Raw genomic sequence first — 18905 nt, forward strand, 5'->3', positions numbered from 1 at the left:
TGGAGCCTTCCAGAAGGGACAAGAAGGTAAAGGGACAAAAAAAGGGATCACAAAAGTATCAGCTTTGAAGAATGAGATATTTCTGTGGTTGAGCAAAGGCTGAGAGTCCTTGGCTCAAGAAGCAGGATGAAGCAGCCACGTCGCCTGCTTTTCTGAAACCCAATCTCCCCCTTCATGTCTCTCTTCTCCCCTCTTCATGTCTCTCCACACTGAGGGCTCCTCTCCCTTTCCCCTTCTTTTTTTTTTTTTCCCCCTTTTCTTCCTAAGAAAAAAAAAAAGAAATGCAGGACAGAGCTGGTGCTGTTTTCCCCAAGTGTTTCCCCCAGGGTCCTTGTTGCAGCATCAAATTTCCTTTGAAATGGCTATGTGGGAAACACAGTTTCTTGGGTCTCTTCCCAAAAGAAAAAGAAAAAAAGACAATAAAAAATGAAATAGGAAAATAAAATTCAACATATGAAGAGCAGAAGCCAAATCACAGCAGCTCTCTGTCCCATTTAGTACTTGGTCCTAGGGAGGAGACCGAAAGTGTTGTTGGGAACAGTGATTTTGCATTACCATGTTCCTGCTTCTAAATGTCTTCCTGGCTCCCTCCCTGGATTAGCCTTTTTGCCCTTTTTCCATTTAAATTCCACTAAGATCTGGGGCATTGACTAGTCTGCAAGCTGAGTGTAGAAACAGACGGCTGACTGGAAGCAATTCCTGGAGTGTATTCCAGACCACCAAAGCAAACCAGGGAAGAGGATGAGTTCCTCTTTAAACACTTGTTTATGATTTGAAGAAAGACAAAGCTGATTATTATGGGTACAAGGACTCATATTTCTGTCTTTGCCATCTGCCTCTGCTCCTAACCATCCCTTGATTGTAACTCTGTTGACCCACACCAGGAAAACGGGTACACCTCTGCTCAGCCCTGTATGCCTGTATCCCACCAGATGCACGCACCCCTGACTCCTCAGCAGCTGTGCTTCAAGGTGCAGTGACCTTCTGAAAGTCGCAGCCTGCGATCTCCACTAGGACGTCAGCTGTCTATTAACATTTCCTGAACCTTTCCCAGTGCCTGCTGACACGTGAGAAGCTTTCTGCCACCTGGCCCTCTTGGCAAGCAACAGGCAGCGTCTGTCCTGCTTTGATCTGCTGCGCACAACGTTTGACCAGGTGTGAGCGGGCTGACGTGCCTCGGTGTGTTTCTGCCAAAGCTGATAGAATAAGGCTAAGGATTCATTTGGCTGGGGTCAGCACTCCAGGCCTGTATAAACCCCTGCTTGGACTCTGCAGACAGGCCTGCGAAGTCTGCAAAATCAAGGGCAAATAGTTTTCTTCCTGCTCAGATCGTATTTACTTTCCCCACACAGAACTTTTATTTATACCAGTGCTGGCTGATAGGATGGGAAGGTACTGAGAAAGGCACCAGATGGACTACCCAGGACAGTTTTCTCTGGGTGTTGCTTATATCACACTCGAAGAATACATTTTCTTAAAGGTTGCCCAGCCAAGGAAATGTGCAGAACACCCAGCCTTGGTGAGACCTGAAAGTTGATATCTCTGCTGCTATGTCAGCTTTTCCCATGCACATGGAGAGTCAGCTCCGCTTGCTCTGCCTCACGGTTTCTTTTGAGTGACTTTGTCACATCTGGGAATCTCATGGCTACCCTGAAGCTTCATTTTCTGGTCCAGCAAAGCTGGGGCCCTTCCTGACCTTGCTGGTGGTTGTGTCAGAGTGAGCTCCCTGAGTCCTGAGCCCAGCTCACTTTGTGAACACAAAATTTGATTTAATCAGCCTGATACATTCCCCTGCTAGGGCTTGCAGTGCATCACCTCTGCATTTTGCAAAAATCCCATCAGTAGGGACACATTTTGTACAAAGTGGTAATTTTTATGTAGAGGCTGCTGATGTCCTGGAAGTAATGTGGTCACAATGACCCCTTCTGTATCTAGCAAGACCAGGTGAACCTCTCCCACAGACCTCTGAAAAATACCTGGATGAAATCTCCTGGTGTTGTAATTCAGCCTCAGACTTTTGATATCCAAACAATCTGAATTTTGAAGCCAGCACTTTGGTTGAAATAATTTACTGCTTCTCCAGACTAGATTTCAAGCCCCACAGGAATACCTTAAAAAAAAAGCCTAACAAAGAATTTCATTCAGTCATATATTTCCCTCTATGCCTCTGTTATGTTTGTTAAAAAAGGATGGGTCTTTATGCCTTGTTGTTGACTGCATCAAACTGTGAAAAATAAATGATGATCAAAACCAAATGTCATCTGTCTTTAATCAAAGAACTGTTGAAAAGGACACAGAGTGCCAGGATGTTTATGGAGTTGGGCTTAAATAGAGCTTGCGGCTTGGTGTGTATTTATGAAGGTGTTGACTAGAAGGTTTTAGACTCTGTAGCACACATTTACTTTTGAGTATTTAGCAAAACTGCTCAGCCTCTTCCCATTGGGCCTTGCATCTGTAATGTTTGCATGGATGCCTCAAGCTCATTCCTGGCTGGCTGCATGGACAGTGCTGGTCCTCTCTAGCTGATGCTTGGGAAAATAGACTGTGTATAAAACATTAAAAGTTCCCAAAAGTACAATTCCTTGGATACATCATCTCCTCAGAGGGAATAATCATAAAACTAAAGCATTTCTGCCATTGCTGGATGGGCTCCAAAGAAAGTTTGGGAGCTTCACAGCACCTTTGGGTTCACCAATCTTTACAGATACTTTGCTGAGAACTTTTACAAGACCGGTGTTTCTGTTCATCGTTGTGGGGAAAAGCAGTGAATTCATAGATGCAAGAAACCCAGCTGGCTGAACAGCTAAAAATACATTTGGCATCCTCCTTGTGCACCAAGACTTTGCATAAACCTTCATTCTCCAAAGGAATGCATGTAGCTATGAAATCAGAGCTGCCGCTTTGTGTCACTACAGGCCCCAAAATGAAATCCATCCCTGTATGTAGCATTCTTGGAAGCTCACAGGAATAAAATTATGAGATCAGAAATAAGAAAGTTGCTGGCTGTCAAAGCACCTCCTATCCATGGAATCATCATGTGGGAGGTACACAAGTTTCAGACCATTTGTTCAGAGACCATAAGAAACCTGGATGTCCACACTTCGTGAAGGCCACGAATCAATGCAAAATCCTTTGATTCTTGTTATTCACCAGTTGCAACTTCCTTCTGACATCTTGTCTGGTCTCTAAAAATGGCAAGCTGGATCAATAAGCCATCCTACAACAGTGAGCACCCTGACCCTGAGAGCAGTATCAAAGAATGTGCCATTACTTTACCACTCTGTCATTTGGTCAATGTCAGCTTGAATAATGACTGCTATCTTGCACCAAATGCAGTCTACCCTGAAGTTCATTCACCATTAAGATCGTGTCTGCAAGGAGAGTGCAAGCTCAGCTATGAAATACCAGCCCAAGGAGGACGCTTGTTTTGTTGTTGATGCAGTACTGCACCCAGCTATACATCAGCTCCTATGACACACTCTGTTGAAGAGCTGCCATGCCAAACTTTTAGGTACCCTCAGCCCATTCCCATGCCCATTTTAATCACGCTCAGGCATTTTCACTGGGTTTGATTAAAAATATAAGAATGGGTGCATTCAGACAGACAAAAAATCCATTATAAAACTGTCCTATTTGTGGCAGTGGCCAGCAGTAGATTCCTACATGGAAAGTAGGAGAACATGGCAAGGATATAGTGATATTTCCCCTGAGTAGTCTTTCAGGCTCCAGCAATTTTTATCATGCAGACATCCTGAAGTAGGTGAGCATGTTTTTCTTAATAGCCAACAGTAGCTCACTCCTTCATGAATTAGTCCAGTCATCTTTTAAACACACGTAATCTCTTACTGTCCACAGCATCCTGAGAGATCAGCAGCATAATTATATGTTATGAGAGGAATTGTTCCTTTTGCTTTGAATTGTGATTGACACAAGTCGGGTGCTATGGCTGGAACAAAATGGCTGCTGGAACAAAAACGTTCCACCTGTGTGAAAAGCTTGATCACTCGGGAAGGAGTGCATTTGTGCTCCCGTCATTTAATTTCAAATGTCACAGGTCAATGTTCAGCATTATAACCAGTGATGAAACTCAATTTGACGCATTATGGTGAGAATTATTTAAAATGTTGAATGGGGATAGGCATATCATACCTGTCTATCACATTAAGATGGAAAACCAGTTTGAATAAATTAACCATGATTCAAACCATCCATTTCAGACTCAGTGACTAGGGCTGAGCTGACTGGATTTTATTCCTTCGATGTGCTGAACTTTGTCTGTAATGATTCTAAAACTGTGTCTGTCAGCCACAACTTGCTTTATGATAGTTATTTCACCTACAATTTCATCTCACTTTGCCAGAGATTTCTCATACTCCTTCAGCTTGAACCCTGATAAAGCATCCTCTGACATTCTTATATGCTGAACAGACACAGTGAGATTGCAAACAAACCAAACTGACTGTCATTATTGAATAGTCCTCAGACATACACACATCTTGGGTAAAGTTGTATTAGCTGTAAAGAGCTTGATTCCTAGGAAATCTCATAGGACCCAGAATTATCAACACCTAAGGTCATTCTGAATCATTCAACAAATTGAGTCAGGCAACCTTCAAGCAGGTACAACCTTTGTTACTCAGACTAAAAAAATCTATCTTGTCTTCCACAGGTTGCTAATGTAAAACAGCTTTTTCCCCTCCAGCTGCCTAGTGTCTCCTCTCCTTGTAATGATATTTCAGCTAGTGGAGTTTCTGGTCACACAAATCTGGGTTCCAAATGACTCTTATGAAATGGCTGTGTTCAGTCAACATCAAATCTTACATATCATCAGTCCTAATACTTGTTATAAAATATCTGTGGCCCTGATAGAGCGCTTTAGACTTGAGCCTTACTGCAAACATGGAGATGATTTTGAGAAAGGTGAGGTAAGAAAAACCCGTGACGATTTGTAGGTTTGATTGCCTTGGATGGACAAATTTCCTGCTCCTGATCAGCCTCATCCAAGCTACATCCATCTCTGCAAAGTACAAAAGCTCTTGGAGGGTACATCAAAGGGCCTGCCCAAGCGCATCCAAGTGGTTCTTTTCCTTGGAATCTTGTTCATGACACCTAATAAAAACAACCTCCCTCTAAAAGTGCTGTGACTTCAGAAAACAATTTCCCAAAGCTGAGGGAAAGCATGAACTTAACTGAGCACAGGAAAAATGTGTATACACTCATATGTACTAACATACACACACACATATTTGTAGTGTGAATATATGTATGTATATGTATAAGGAGAGCTTTAAAGGGGGTTTACAAAGGCCTAAACCTTTTCATAAGGAAAAGATCAGAACAATTTTGGCCAAAAAGACATTTTTAGTTCAGCATTGACATGAAGGTAGCAATTAGCCCTAGAATAGCAAAGTAAAGCAAGGACATGAAGCAGAAATGCAAATCAGTATAAATTTTAAGATAGGAAGTACAGAAAATGGAAAGGAGAAGATGAAGGTGGCAAGGAAAGATCCAAATTATTGAACAGGAAAGAGTTTTCTGGGCTAATTAGGAAAAACAGAAATGTCAGCAATGTCATGGGCCAACCATGTGGAGACAGAAAAAAATGTGAATAATGATTTAGAGGCAGTAGAAATGTTCAATAAATATGTTTGCTCTGAGTTTGGAAAGAAAGAAGAGGATGTGTTTATATCACACAAGGATGTCGAAATATTTTCCACTCTACTAGCAACCAAGAAGGAAGTTAAGCAACTTCTTCTAGGGATAAACACATTTTATACGAACAGGATCTGCAAACTTGCAGCCAAGAGTTTTCCTAGAACTGGCTGAGGAAATTTCTGACCCCTTGACATCAGTCTTGGATAACTCTAGAGGAGTTCGGAGAGGAGTCGGAGAGCTCTCATTATGTCCCAGTATTAGAAAAGAGAAAGTGGTCTGACCCCAGCAGCTCTAGAGTGGCAAGTCTGACATAATCTCATCACAATAATGGAAAAACTAATACAGGAGTCAATCAAAACAGAATTAATGCATGGGAACATAATTAGGGCCAGTTAACACAGACTAATAGAAAATAGGACTTGTCAAACACTCTTTGATGAGATAAAAAGTTGGGATGATAAAGGTGACTACATGAATATAATATATTTAGTCTTTTACAAAGCTTCGACTTTGCAGCTCATGACAGTTTGATTAAAAAATTGGTCTGATGCAATGTCCATGAAGTGCTCCCTAAATGGATTAGGAACTGCTAAGTGATCTGCTAAAAAAGTAGTTCTTTATGAGGCATCAAGGGCAGGTGGGGGTGTTTCTGAGGAGGCGAGGTCTGTAGGAGTTGGTAGGAAGCCTGGCATGACTGTGTCTTGTCATCCATAATCTGGGAGGAAAAGCAAAATTGCTGGTAATGACACTATTGGCTGACACAAAGATGGTCAGTGCTTACAAGGACAAGACACATATTAAGAGCTGAAGGGAGCATCCTCTCAGAGGAAGAAGGGAAGTTGTGGTCTTGGTGCTGTCTCTAGAAAGCAGAGAATTGGAAAAAATATTAGGAGTTTGCAAAGGTCAAGCAATTTCCTCTTTTGATGGCAGCTTTATTGTGTGATAATTGGATAGACAAACAAGACACAAGGTACAATGAGTAGAAGAAAGAACAGGAGCAGGGAAGGTGTTTTAACTTCGAGAATGATCACTGAAAATGCACCTGGAATGCTGCACACAAAAATCACCCCAGGGTGGAAGAGATGAAACGTCCCTTTCTTGTGAGCTTAGGGCCAGGCACAGAAGAATGCAATAAGTGACTCCTTTGGCACAAGGCTTTCTCTCCAAGCAGGAGTGCAAGTTTTCTGAATTTCTGTCTCCAGTAGGAGGACATGAATTCTGTTTACTTTCTTATTACCTGCTGAAGCGGGTGGCCTGAGTCTTGCCCTCAACCTCCTTAGATTAGTGATAGCAAGATCAAGAGGCATGTTGCAGCAGCACGTACACTCCTTAGCAGGGTTAACAGGGCTTTTGGTAAAGATTTTCAGGAGCTGTTCAACACAGTAAGAAAGACATGGCAGGGACTGTCTCAAGAACCTCAAGTCAAATTCAAGCTTGGAAATACATCCCAGTTTTTAATTCTAGGGGTGATTGAGAAAACACGGAACAGAAATGTATATCCTTCTGTCTTGTGATGTCCTCAGTCACAGGATACTGCCTCAGAAAAGGTATTTTAACCAACCATAAGTTAATGACATTAACTCAGAATGAATATATAATTTAATGGTTCTTGGTAGAGAACTCCTTAAACACTGTGCATTTCTTATTATTTTTGTCCAGGAGAAGATTCCTGGACTCCAATGATGGGAATCAACTCGGCCTTCCAGTCCTTTTTCAGGGTCAATTTTTCAGTGGTCTGCCTGTTTCAGTAATAGTGAAAGAGGTTTCCATCTATGCAGGGGAACAAGGAAAAAGGAAAAAAGAAGGAAGAGAAGAGGAAGGACCAGAGGGAAGAGAGAAAAAATGGATCAAAGGATGGATTGTAAGCTTTTTAAAAAATAGACCGGATACGAGAAAAGGCAGAATAGTCAGTGTCCTTTAAACTGTCTTCAGGTGGGTCATATTCACTTGTGGTGTGGCACAAGACACAATTTACCATGTGGCTCAGCTCCCCAAGTGAGGACTGTATCTTCGTTTTCCAAGTGGATGCCAAATAAGTAAATTCAGGATGCCCAGGGGCATGGGAAGTGCTTATGGTCTCACTGCTTCCCTTGAGCATTTGTTTTGAGCTCTGCTTGGTAGTGATGTTTGCAGCTGTTGTTTTGTAGCCTATGTGAAATTCGTTGGCGGGTCTTGTTTGGGTCCTGGGGAGTTATTTGTCTGCATACCACCCACAAAGTTCTACACTCAGAGTCTGCAAAATGCAGTTTTTGTTGGTAATAGCAAGGCTGAATGTACAAAGTTGAAAATCCTTGAGATGTCCTTCCAGCTCTTCCCATGGAGATTCACGGTCGGGGATAAAAAATGCCTTGTGTAGGTGTCAGTAACCTGAATCCAGGTGCCTGCATGCAGCCATACCATGGCAATTTTGTTTCTCTGAGAATTACCACTCCATTCAGTTGTCTACCCACAGACTGTCATCTGGGATATCTCAGAGTATCCTGGTCTCCTACAAGTGGGCTTACAAACGCAGTGCAGTGCTTCTTTCTGGGTCAGAAGGAAGCCCAAAGGGATCCCACAGGTCCCAACAAGGTCTAAACTTGACAATACTGTCAATGTAACTGGGAGTGCGGTAGGATTTCAGTCCCACCAGGGATGTCCTTGCACCCAGCTCATACACAGACACCCACAGCAGACAAAAATGTCTCAACAACCAAGCAGAGAGTGATTCAGCTGACCAAAGGTCAGTGTCTAAGTCAGAGTCAGAGAAATAACTCTCTGGACTCCCACAGGAGCCCGGATGCCCAGTTCCTGAGCACATCAGAGACTTGAGTGTCTCAAGCTGGAGTTTTACTTATCCCTTGTGTTACCCATGGTTTATAGCCTCCCTGAATAGCACACTTACTGGGCTAACCATCATTCATAGAATCACAGAATCATTTAGGCTGGAAAAGACCTCTAAGACCATCAGCTGCAACCGTTAATCCAGTGCTGCCAGCTCCACCACTAAACCATGCCCACAAGTACCACATTTAGTCATCTTTTAAAAACCTACAGGGATGGTGGCTATACCACTGCCCTGGGCAGCCTGTTCCAGTGCTTGACACACCTTTCAATGGAGACACATTTCCTAATATCCAACCTGGCAGAACTTGAGGTCATTCCCTCTTGTTCTATCACTTGTCACCTGGGAGAAGGAACTGACCCTCTCCTGGCTACAGCCTCCTTCCAGGTAGTTGCAGAGAGCAATAAGCTTCCCCCAGAGCCTCCTTTTCTGCAGGCTGAGCACACTCGAAGGACGTGTGCTCCCTATCCTTCTCCTCCATTTTTGCTGCTTTCTTCATTCACACGTGCAAGACACTGACCACACCAGTGGCCACACCAGTGATCTTAAAGGCCTCGGGAAGGCAAGCATCACCCCACTCACATTAGGATTCTCCAGGGAAAGCCTCTTTCCTGCCTGCAACCCTGCAAGACCACCACTACCCCTGGAGATGCAGGACTCCTGGGTGTGGAGGTGCCAGCTGCTCACTGGGTCACTGCCTCCCTGCTTGCTCAGCTCTCTCATGGCTCCCATGCTCTGGACAGTGGGAAGACAATGGTCGCTAGGCAAGCTGGGGCCAATGCACAGGTTTGTTGCACACAAGAGGAATAAGAGAGAACAAACAGCTGTCAGACCACATCCGTGACACTTTTCTGTGTAATCCTGGAAGGGGAGGCACTAAATACCATTCATACCTTAAAAGAAAAAGGGGGGAGGGGGGAGGCGCGGGGGGTAGAGAGGGAGGAGTGCCTGAAGGAAGAGCAGCAACAAATAGATATTCATCTCTTCTGGACAGAGATCTCAAGTACTTTATTTACCTCTGGTGCAGAGGCACAGGAGCCAGAGAGGTACCACACCTCTTCAGGCTGGGACTGAGCATTTTAATGCATATGAACAGCATGCTGACTTCATTAAAGCATTCGATTAACACCAGAAAGGACCCACTCCAGCAGCTGCATTTATCACTAGGACTATGGCATATTTAGAAAGAGTGATTTGGTAGGCCCTTAGCATAATCGGAATAGATGAACCTACCTTGGAGGGAAAAAAAAAATGTAGCTTTTAATAGACCTGTAAGTGCACTATGAATATTTATTGTGTCCATCCTTCCAGTAGGGGCTTGATGAGATAGGGAGCAGAAGTGGGACAAGGCAGTGGGCAAGATCTCTCAGCAATGCCTGCCCTTGTCCATCGGCATGTGTTGGTGTCAGTGCATGAGGGCTGGCACACCAGACTCTCCACCAGCTCTGCAGAGCATCCCCAAGATGATGACACTGCTTGCTGCTAGGAAACCCTCTGTGCTCACTGCCCTCAGAGAGGCAGTCAGCTTCAGCACATGATCAAGATCCCAGGGGATTGTGGATCTGGAGGCATCTCCCCAGGGTCATGCAGAGATGAAGCATGGCCCTGGTGTGGTCACCTCAGCAAGGAGCCTGCAGGTGGATACATGATTGCAGGCACAAGCATGCCACAGGGCTCAGCACCCTGGGTCCAGCTCTCATCACGCCTGGGTCGCACCAAAGACCCCGTTCCCACCCCCAAAGGTGTCCAACAGCAGGAAACTGGACAAGATTGGAAGAATAAGGCAAACTTACTGTTCCAATCATCAGCAGTTTGAGAACAATGGACATCCTGAGCCAGTGATGATATATTGGTGGTGAATGATTCTCCAAAGAACCATTCTTCCACAAATTTGTTCCTTCCTTCTGTTTCATCCCCATTCTTCATCTCTCCCCAAGCTCACCACCACTCTGCAAAACAGCGAGCACTGTTAGTTATTTTTTACATATATTTTTTACGCCTCTGAGTTTAGGAACCTTCCAATTAATGGTCTAAAAATAAGTGAATTCAGGAGGCTGACAGGAGGCTGGGAGAAGGGAAGAAAAAGAGTTAGAGGCAAGAGGTTGCCCTTTGGGAACCAGAGAACTCCGTGCAGGTGATCTGAGAACCAGTTTAACAGCTGAGACTGTGATTAGAGTGTACATCTGCATGTGAAGTTGTGAGTTTACTGGAAACTGGGACAGTGGTGGTTTAGCTAGAAAGTCCCTAACAAAGGACGAATAATTAGGACCATATTTCCAAAAAGAGCATTTTTAAAAAGCCTCCTTAGGGAAAGTGGGGATGGAAGAGTACTTCACTTGGAAAACACAAAAAAAAAAAATTACATGGAAATTTTCATTAATCTCTGTAGACTGTTAGGTCAAATTAGGATAAGAAATCTGATCATGAAAGTGTGAAATAGAGGGACTTTAGCCAATTCTAAGGGCAAATCTCAGTGCAGCTTGAATGTTGAAGATTTCTGCCAAAGGTTTCTGCATGTACATGTCACTGTAACAAACACAACTGTTAATTGGTCTCTCTGTCTACGTACAGAGGCAAACATGTAGATGCAAGATCTTTTTTTTTTTTATTTATATGCATCGCTAAAGATGTCATTTTCTGTAATTCTCCCTGCTTCATTCTCTAATATACATGACCTTTAATAAGCAGGAGTTATGGTTTGACAGCAAGGACTGTTGAAAAATGCACGGAAATCCTGGCTGGATTAAATTTTTAGTCCATTTCCATCTGCTGCTTACATTCAAGTTGTACGTGGATCATAAACTAAAGATGGCAATTTGAGAGGCAATTTTCTTGAATTGCAGGTACAGCAGGATGCAGGGGAAAGTAATGGCAGGATCAGGCATTTAGAAATGGTATAAACATTTAAGCTACTGGTTAGATTTAATGTACTTTATTCATTCACTTTCCTTTTCTCTCTTTTTTTTAATATCCATGAATGAGGGAACCAGAATTAAAAGAGGAAAAAAAAAAAAAGAAAAAGAATGGGAAAAAATAGATTAATACATTATTGATAAAAGGTTTTGTTGGCTTTTCAGTTCTCAGTGGAGTTTGTTTGCTCCCATTGAAAGAAACATCTCATTGAAGCACCTGCAGGTGTGTGGGCAAGAGCTCCCAGAGTTGCTGTAGCAAGGTCACCTCATTTCCCATGGAGGAGAGGCACACCGTGGATAAGTGATGCACCAGGAAGGTGCTGGGCTGTGCCATTATTGTAGCTCTTCTAGCCTGGCTGGAGTTTGTGAATCAGGACTTTTCCTCATGTTTCACACTTCAAAAGGAAGCAGTACAGACAGCAATTTTTTTGTTTTTAATAGGAATTATGTGGCTTCTGGATTCTCCTGCTGAGGATGTATTATTAGTACAGGTGTCACAAGATATACTGAGTGCGCATTCATTGAAAATCACATCCCTAACTTCTCATTGTGGCTTTGGAGATCTCTTCCCTGGAGCAGGAAGTCAAATATTTCAGAATACCCACTGAATAATAATGTTTCACCCTCACCTGAGTTTGCTGACTGACTGCCAGCTCAGCATACAGTCCCAAAGCCTACTGAGGCCATGGGTGACTCCACCATGCAGGTGCCTGGGGATGGGGAAGAGCAGTGCCCCTCTGTCTGCTAGAGAGGCTGAGGACATGCCAGATAGGATGCCAAGCTTGCCCTGACTGTGTAGGTGAAACATGGGAATTAAATTCAACAGCACTCAGAGCAGCTTCATGAGCTTGGGAACCAGCAGTGCACCTCTTGAGTAGTTTCCATTTGTACTGGAAGGAAAAAAGCAACCAGGTGCCACAGACTCGAGATTTCTAACAGGATATTGCCCTGCTCACCTCTATCAGTTGTTTCTGCAAATCTCAGCTGCTGTGAATGTGACCTGAATTCAAAACAGATGCAACTGTCCAGAAACTGGGATTTCCTTGTAGGAGGAACACCATGTCTGAGGTGTGTGCAGTATTTCAGGAGACAGTTGGACTTTCTGGCAGCTCTCCAGAGGAGAGCAGTGAAAACAATGTAAGAAAAGATCGAAGACACAAGGACCTTTTAGTCTTGAAAAGAGAAGCCCAAGATATGAGCATAGCTCTTAAATGTTTAAAAAGCTGCTTCAAATAAGAAAGGAATTCTCCAGCAACACTGGGAATGGGACAAGTTCTGGTGTAGAAAGGAGGTTCAGATTAGATGTTAGGAGACCTCTAAGACTAGGAATAATGAAATATTAGGATAAACTGTGTGGGGAAGAGGCAGAATCTTAATTTCTTAAGGAATCTACAAAGAGGTTAAACACACACCTGCCTGGGATGGGGAGAATCCTGACTTATGGCAGGAATGAACACTTGGTCTCTCCTAACTCTGTCCTTTCTTGGCATTTGACTTCTGCAGGAGACAGAGAAAGTGTGCCTTCCTAAAATAAATGCTTTTGGCTAGGGAGTGGTGTTAATACTGGCAGTCCTTTCCCTCAAATGATTGTCAGCTGACAGCAACTACTTTCATGCACAGGATCCCCTTCTTCCATCAGGAATTGCCTGATCTGACCTGGCCTGAGGGCAGAGATCATACCACAGCTTAGCTCACTGGCAGTGACCCCTGGAAGCTTCCAGATCCTGGATGCTTGCAGTCACCTGGCTCCAGTCTTGCAGAAGGCAATGACAACGAGTGTGAGCAGAATCAGGCCTGCACTTCATTATGGAGGACTGTTGATCAATCCAAAACTGTGACGTTACAGACACAAGCCTGCCTGAGCTGTCTTCCTCCATTGAACACAGTAGGTACAGAAATCTTCACAACTCAAGCCTGGAGATGAGGCTAAGGGCTGTGCTGGGTGATGCTGTTTGGCCTGGTGCTGGAGCCTGTAGCCAAGCCCCAGCCACCCCAGGCCACATCCTGCACAGCAGGCACTCAAAAGCCACGCAGGGCCCTTTCACTGACTGATACCCCAGCAAACGCTGGCCACTGACACCATTTATTCAGTGTTCCCCATTCAGGGACAGAGCAGCACTGGCTGGAAAGGAGAGGGGGCGGGAGAATGCATGAGCAGCCCACAGGGAATCATACACAGCACGGGGACAGGGAGGCTGGTTTGCTTGAGTGCACAGAGCATTCCATACACAAACACTTAATTTACTGGGTCAGTGGGCACACACGGCAGGACGCCTGTACACCCCAGGAATACATACAAAAACACACACACACTCACCCCAAGCATACAGAAACAGTCATTACGTTTGTATACACAGAGACAATGCCTCTGAGCTGGCCAAGAACACACACAAGTCACAGTTGCATTTGCAGGCAGAATTTAGCTGCACACATATACACATGCATATTACTCATTTGCAGACTCTGTCACCATGTACCCAAAGTCTTTTTCCACTGCCCTGGACTTGCTGGCTGTCTCTGAAAGACCCTCACATACTATCAGCACAGACAAATCTCTGCAGTGCCAGGCACAGGGAGCCCCAGCAGCATGCCCCATTTGTCCAAATGACATCCCAGCAAAATTCCCGCATGGGTGTGAGAGCCTGTGGCTGGTAGCCTGGTAGGGTTATATGTTTCCTGCAGCATTAATAGCTTCAAAAAAATCCTAATGTGTCATTCAGATAAAAGTTGCAGCTGGGAGTCAGGAAATTCCCAGGTGAATGCTACAGGGGCCAGATTGAACTCTGCCCGTGTATGAGTCCAGTGTGAGAGGGTGAACAGGATGGAGATAGCCAAAGCTCTAGCATTGCTGAGCAATTCGATTCCCTCCTGGGGCTCCCTGGCTCAGCTGGAAAGTTTTCTGTATTGACATGAGCACCATTTATTTTGGCTGCACAATGTTGTCTCCAATAGCCCTGTGGATCCAGCTGCGTCAGGAGAGGGACTGCACACACAGCCCCATGCTCCCACTGAGTACCAGTGCCACAGCCTCTCCTGGCAGTGATGGCAGGGGACAGTCCAATCGATGGGGTCAGGGTGTCTCATGGGTGTACTGTGGAGGGGTTGTTTGGCACAAAGTTGGGTTTTATCCTTGTTCATGCAAGTCCTGCTTCATTAGCTGCACAACATCCAGCCTGCAAGAGCCAAAGCCAAATAGTAATTTGCCACTGCAGCTCCTCTTGGTTTCCAATCAGACCATTTACCTGGGAGACAAAGCCTGTGTTTAAGTGCTTCACTTCAGAAATCCCTGCTTGCAATGTTCTCCTGAAGCACTTCCATCACAGAAATTTCTGCAACCTGCAGTCTCAGCAGTGAGGCCGAGGGCTAAATGAGTCACAAAGGCTCAATTTCCCTGCTGCACTCCTGAGGAATAACATTTGCTTATCGACCCCTACCTGGGGCTTTTCAAGGATTAGTCACTAATGCAGCCAGGCTGGGGACAGGATGCAAAGCTGGTGTAAGCCAACCTGCTCCCTTCCTCTCAGAGAAGTTTGCTTTATGCTGTGACCTGGTATTCATTTTGGTTGTTGGGTTGTATTTTTTTTTAAATTTTGCTCATTACAGCTCTACAGAAGCCCCAGGAACTGGAACTTCTGTTTCAGTAAGGAGCACCCAGTCCAGGTGGATTTGCCTTTGCTGCTGTGACTTCTGCAGAGCAAGAGACGTTGGCTCCTTGGGGTGGCTTCTTTCGCTGGTGCTAAAGTCAATCTCAAACATATAGGAGAAAGAAACCTGTCAAGACTGGAGAAAAAAAAACAATCAATGTTTGTTGAAAGGGAGAAAACCTGAATGGCACTGCATTAATTCCCACCTTGTAACTTGGTGTTACAAGATACAGGAAGCTTTATGAAAAATAACCAAGGAATTATTTTGTGATGGGTGTGTGTTTGGCAAAAAGCATCTTCTTTACACAATATCCCCTGCCTGGGATGCCAGTTAGGTCTGACATGCAGATACAGAGGATGATTAGCTGTGCCATTAGTTACTGTCCTGGGGAGTGGAGATCTGGGACATTGCTTCAGAGGAAGGATACTGAAGCAAGAATAAAGTTCCCCACTCTGTCTGGATTTGGATGAACATGCCAGCACATGATAATCCTCCAAGGGCTCAGACAGGCTGCAGGAGCTTTCCTGAGCCAATCACACAGGGATGGAGGACACTGCAATTGTGAAGGTATAGGTCACTGCAAACCAAGGGTAGAGGTCAGTGGCTCAGAATCCTGATGAACATCAGTGACAAGGGGCCAAGATCAGCTCTCTGAGCTAGAAGGTTTCTTGTTGTGGCAGTAATCCACATGCAGCATCTGCCCTAAGCCACAGTTCACAGAATCACAGAATCATTAAGGTTGAAAAAGGTCTTTGAGATCAAGTCAAACCGTTGACCAAATACCACCGTACCCACTAAACCGTATCATGAACTGCCACATCTACTCATTTTCTGAACACTTCCAGGGATGGTGACTCCACAGCTTCCCTGGGCAGCCTGTTTCAAAGCTAAACCAATTTTTCAGTGAAGAAATTTTTCCTAGTGTTTAGCACTACAGTTTACCTATAATCCTGGGACTGTCCCCCACCATGCAGTAGCTCTTCTGCAGCAGCTCTATGCCAAGACTTATGTCTCACAGTGCAGGTGACACAGTGCATCCTTCTTTTGGAGAGGCATCAGAGACCTTGAACGACCTTCTACGGGCTGAACTTCCAGTTGAGTCCTTAAAAGCAAGTGCTGAGTATGGGCTGCAAACTTCTGGCACTGTGGATGTGTTGATGTGGTTGTGGTGGGGGCGACCTCCAGCCAGCTCTAGCCTGTGGGAAATTCCTGCTACACGTATGTAATCTGAGGAGAAATGCTGCACTCTGCATGTGGAGCTGGCTTTGTAACAAAATGATCTTTATTATGCTCTGAGCTGGTGGGGACAGCACTGCCTAAAGCTGGCCTGCCTGTGAGCTCTTATTTTGCAGACATTGAGTCCCTGCAAGGATCAGAGCCCCACTAGTAAACAGAGCCCCTGTTCCCTCCTGCCTCTCCATGCTTTGGTACCTTTGCTGGATGACCACTGAGGTATTGGAGATGAGCCAGAAGTTCAGAGACAAATCAAAGCCAACAGCCCCAGACTGAAGCTTTGCCATCTTCCAGCACAACAGGCTGTCTGCAGGCAAGTTCAAACAAAATGCTGCTAGAGTGCCATTCTTTCAGTACAGGTACAAAGCAGACATCATGGTTCAATACAGACGTATCACACTCTGACATACAAATAACGGGTTGGTGACATGAAGGAACAAGCCTAAATAAATCTTCTGGAGAGAAAAATCAAGCTTATTTGGAGGAGGAAGCTGCTTCCAACTTTCTGAGAAACTTTGCAGGAAGATGGGCTGGGCTCCCTGGGAAGGAAGGAGCAGTCAGGAGATGAATCTGTGTGGCTGTGAATGGCAACAGAGGTGCGATGCACCTGTCTACTTCCATTAAATAGTGCAAGAGCTAAGAAGCGAAGAGGCCATTTAACTGTGTCCAGTTTGATCACAGCTAAGCATGTCTGTGCAAGACATGGCAGGAACACAGGGAGTTAGACCCAAGGGCCAAATATCCTTGGCCAGATCTTGCCACATCACAGAGGATGAGCAGGTGCAGCTCTGATGAGGGTGACAAGAACTTCTGTCCCCTTTTCCTCAACTGGAGCACATTTGAAGACACTGCTGGAGCTTAGGTTGCTTGGCATTGATCCTGGAGGAGTCTGCAGGAAAAAGCTCAGTGGTTTTCCTCTGTGAGCTGCAGGCTCTTGCCCAAGTACAACCTCTATTGCTCTGCCCAGAGAGGCACCCCAGGGCACAAAACACCAGGGTTAGAAACAAGCATGAACTCAGTGTTATCTCACAGCTAAGAGGAGTATTGGCGACTTCACTCTCTTGGCAGATCCCTTCTGGGTGGCTCTTTTTCTCTCTGCTCTTTTCTTCCACTGCTGTTTGTCTGTCTCATCTATGTAGCCAGAGACTCAGGTGAAGTAAGAGCTATCAAGCATTGTATGTACAAACAGAAGCCAGAACACAGGTTTGTATTGCAACTGGGTACTTTTGAGCCTTCCAGGGGTTTCTAAATTAAATAAGTAGATAGATAGATAGATAGATAGATAATTATTCACCAAAAAGAATGGAATAAACCCCCAAAACAAACAAAAAACCAAAACAATAAACCAACCAACCAAAACAAAACAAAACAAAAAACCTCAAACCAAACCAAAACAAACAAACAAACAAAACCATAAAACCCTGTAATAGCCAGCTAAGCTCACAGGTAAATATCTGAGCATTCCCAGCTGCACCGATCAATCCACATGCCAAGCACAAGTAACTGAGACAGATAAAGAGCAGATGCTGTGGAGCAGAGATTATACAGTGGACAAAGTGCTCAGGAGACCCTTAACCTGTTGGATAATAAGCGACTTCACCTTGGTTTTTACAGACATTGGTACCCAGGATGGGAAACCGATGTGCTTAGAAAAGAAAGCACAATACTGGGGACAACACCAAAGCCTGCTGTACTGAAGGCATTTACACTGAGACAGCAAACAGCCCAGGAGAGCCGTTGATAGCAGCCACTGTCTGATGGGAAGCTAAATTAACAATTTCTGTGGATGTCACAGATCCGAAAGATGAAATGGGAGAACAACTCCCGTGTGAAGTTTTGGTACTGGAGCTGGTGGGAGCCAATGTCCTAAACCTTCTTGCATGGTTGTCTGGCCTTGGTGTGGGCACAACTTTCTTTAGGAAGCATTGAAATCTGCATGTGGGAGAGAGGAGAATGCTGCATTTGCCAGCTGTGTCCACCTCAGGACATGGTTTAGATGCTAGTTCTGCTCCTTCCTGTCACGGTCAAAGTCTGCCAGGTTGTTATTTTCACAGTGAAACTCATCATAGGATTGGTCCCTCTTAGCTCAGCACCCAGCTTCCCCAAAGCAGGAGCTGCCTCACACCTTTTTGGTCATGGAGAGCACAGACCATCAGGTCAGCAAGGGTTTCCAAACTGAGCTGGGTCTTCTGTGGTGGCATTTATCCTCTCTGGGGACCATGCTGGATCAGTGGCAGAGGTCTGTGTATGGCTGGGAGGCTGTCAGTGAGGACAGACTGGATTTGGCAGAGCTGGGTTAATGGCTGGACTTGATGATCTCAGGGATCTTTTCCAGCTTTACTGATTCTGTGACTGAAGAGGTGTTTCAGCATCTTGGGGTGTTGGTTAAGCCCCAGGGATGCTGTCTTTACCTAAGGCTGATAGACTGAAACAGTCACAGAGGTTTCCCCTTGCCTGGCAATGGATGTCTGTCATTGTATGTAGATCCACAGCCAGGATCTTCAAAGGGGTATTGATCTAACAGTCACAAAACCCTGTGGAAAGCCAAGGAGTCCAACTGGACATCAGCCACTGAAGTTTCCTATGGCCCTTACTAAGGACACTGGTCCCTGGGTTTGCAGTGGCTCCTATGACCA

The sequence above is a fragment of the Corvus hawaiiensis genome, chromosome Z, assembly GCF_020740725.1.
Source record: "Corvus hawaiiensis isolate bCorHaw1 chromosome Z, bCorHaw1.pri.cur, whole genome shotgun sequence".
Classification (NCBI taxonomy): domain Eukaryota; kingdom Metazoa; phylum Chordata; class Aves; order Passeriformes; family Corvidae; genus Corvus; species Corvus hawaiiensis.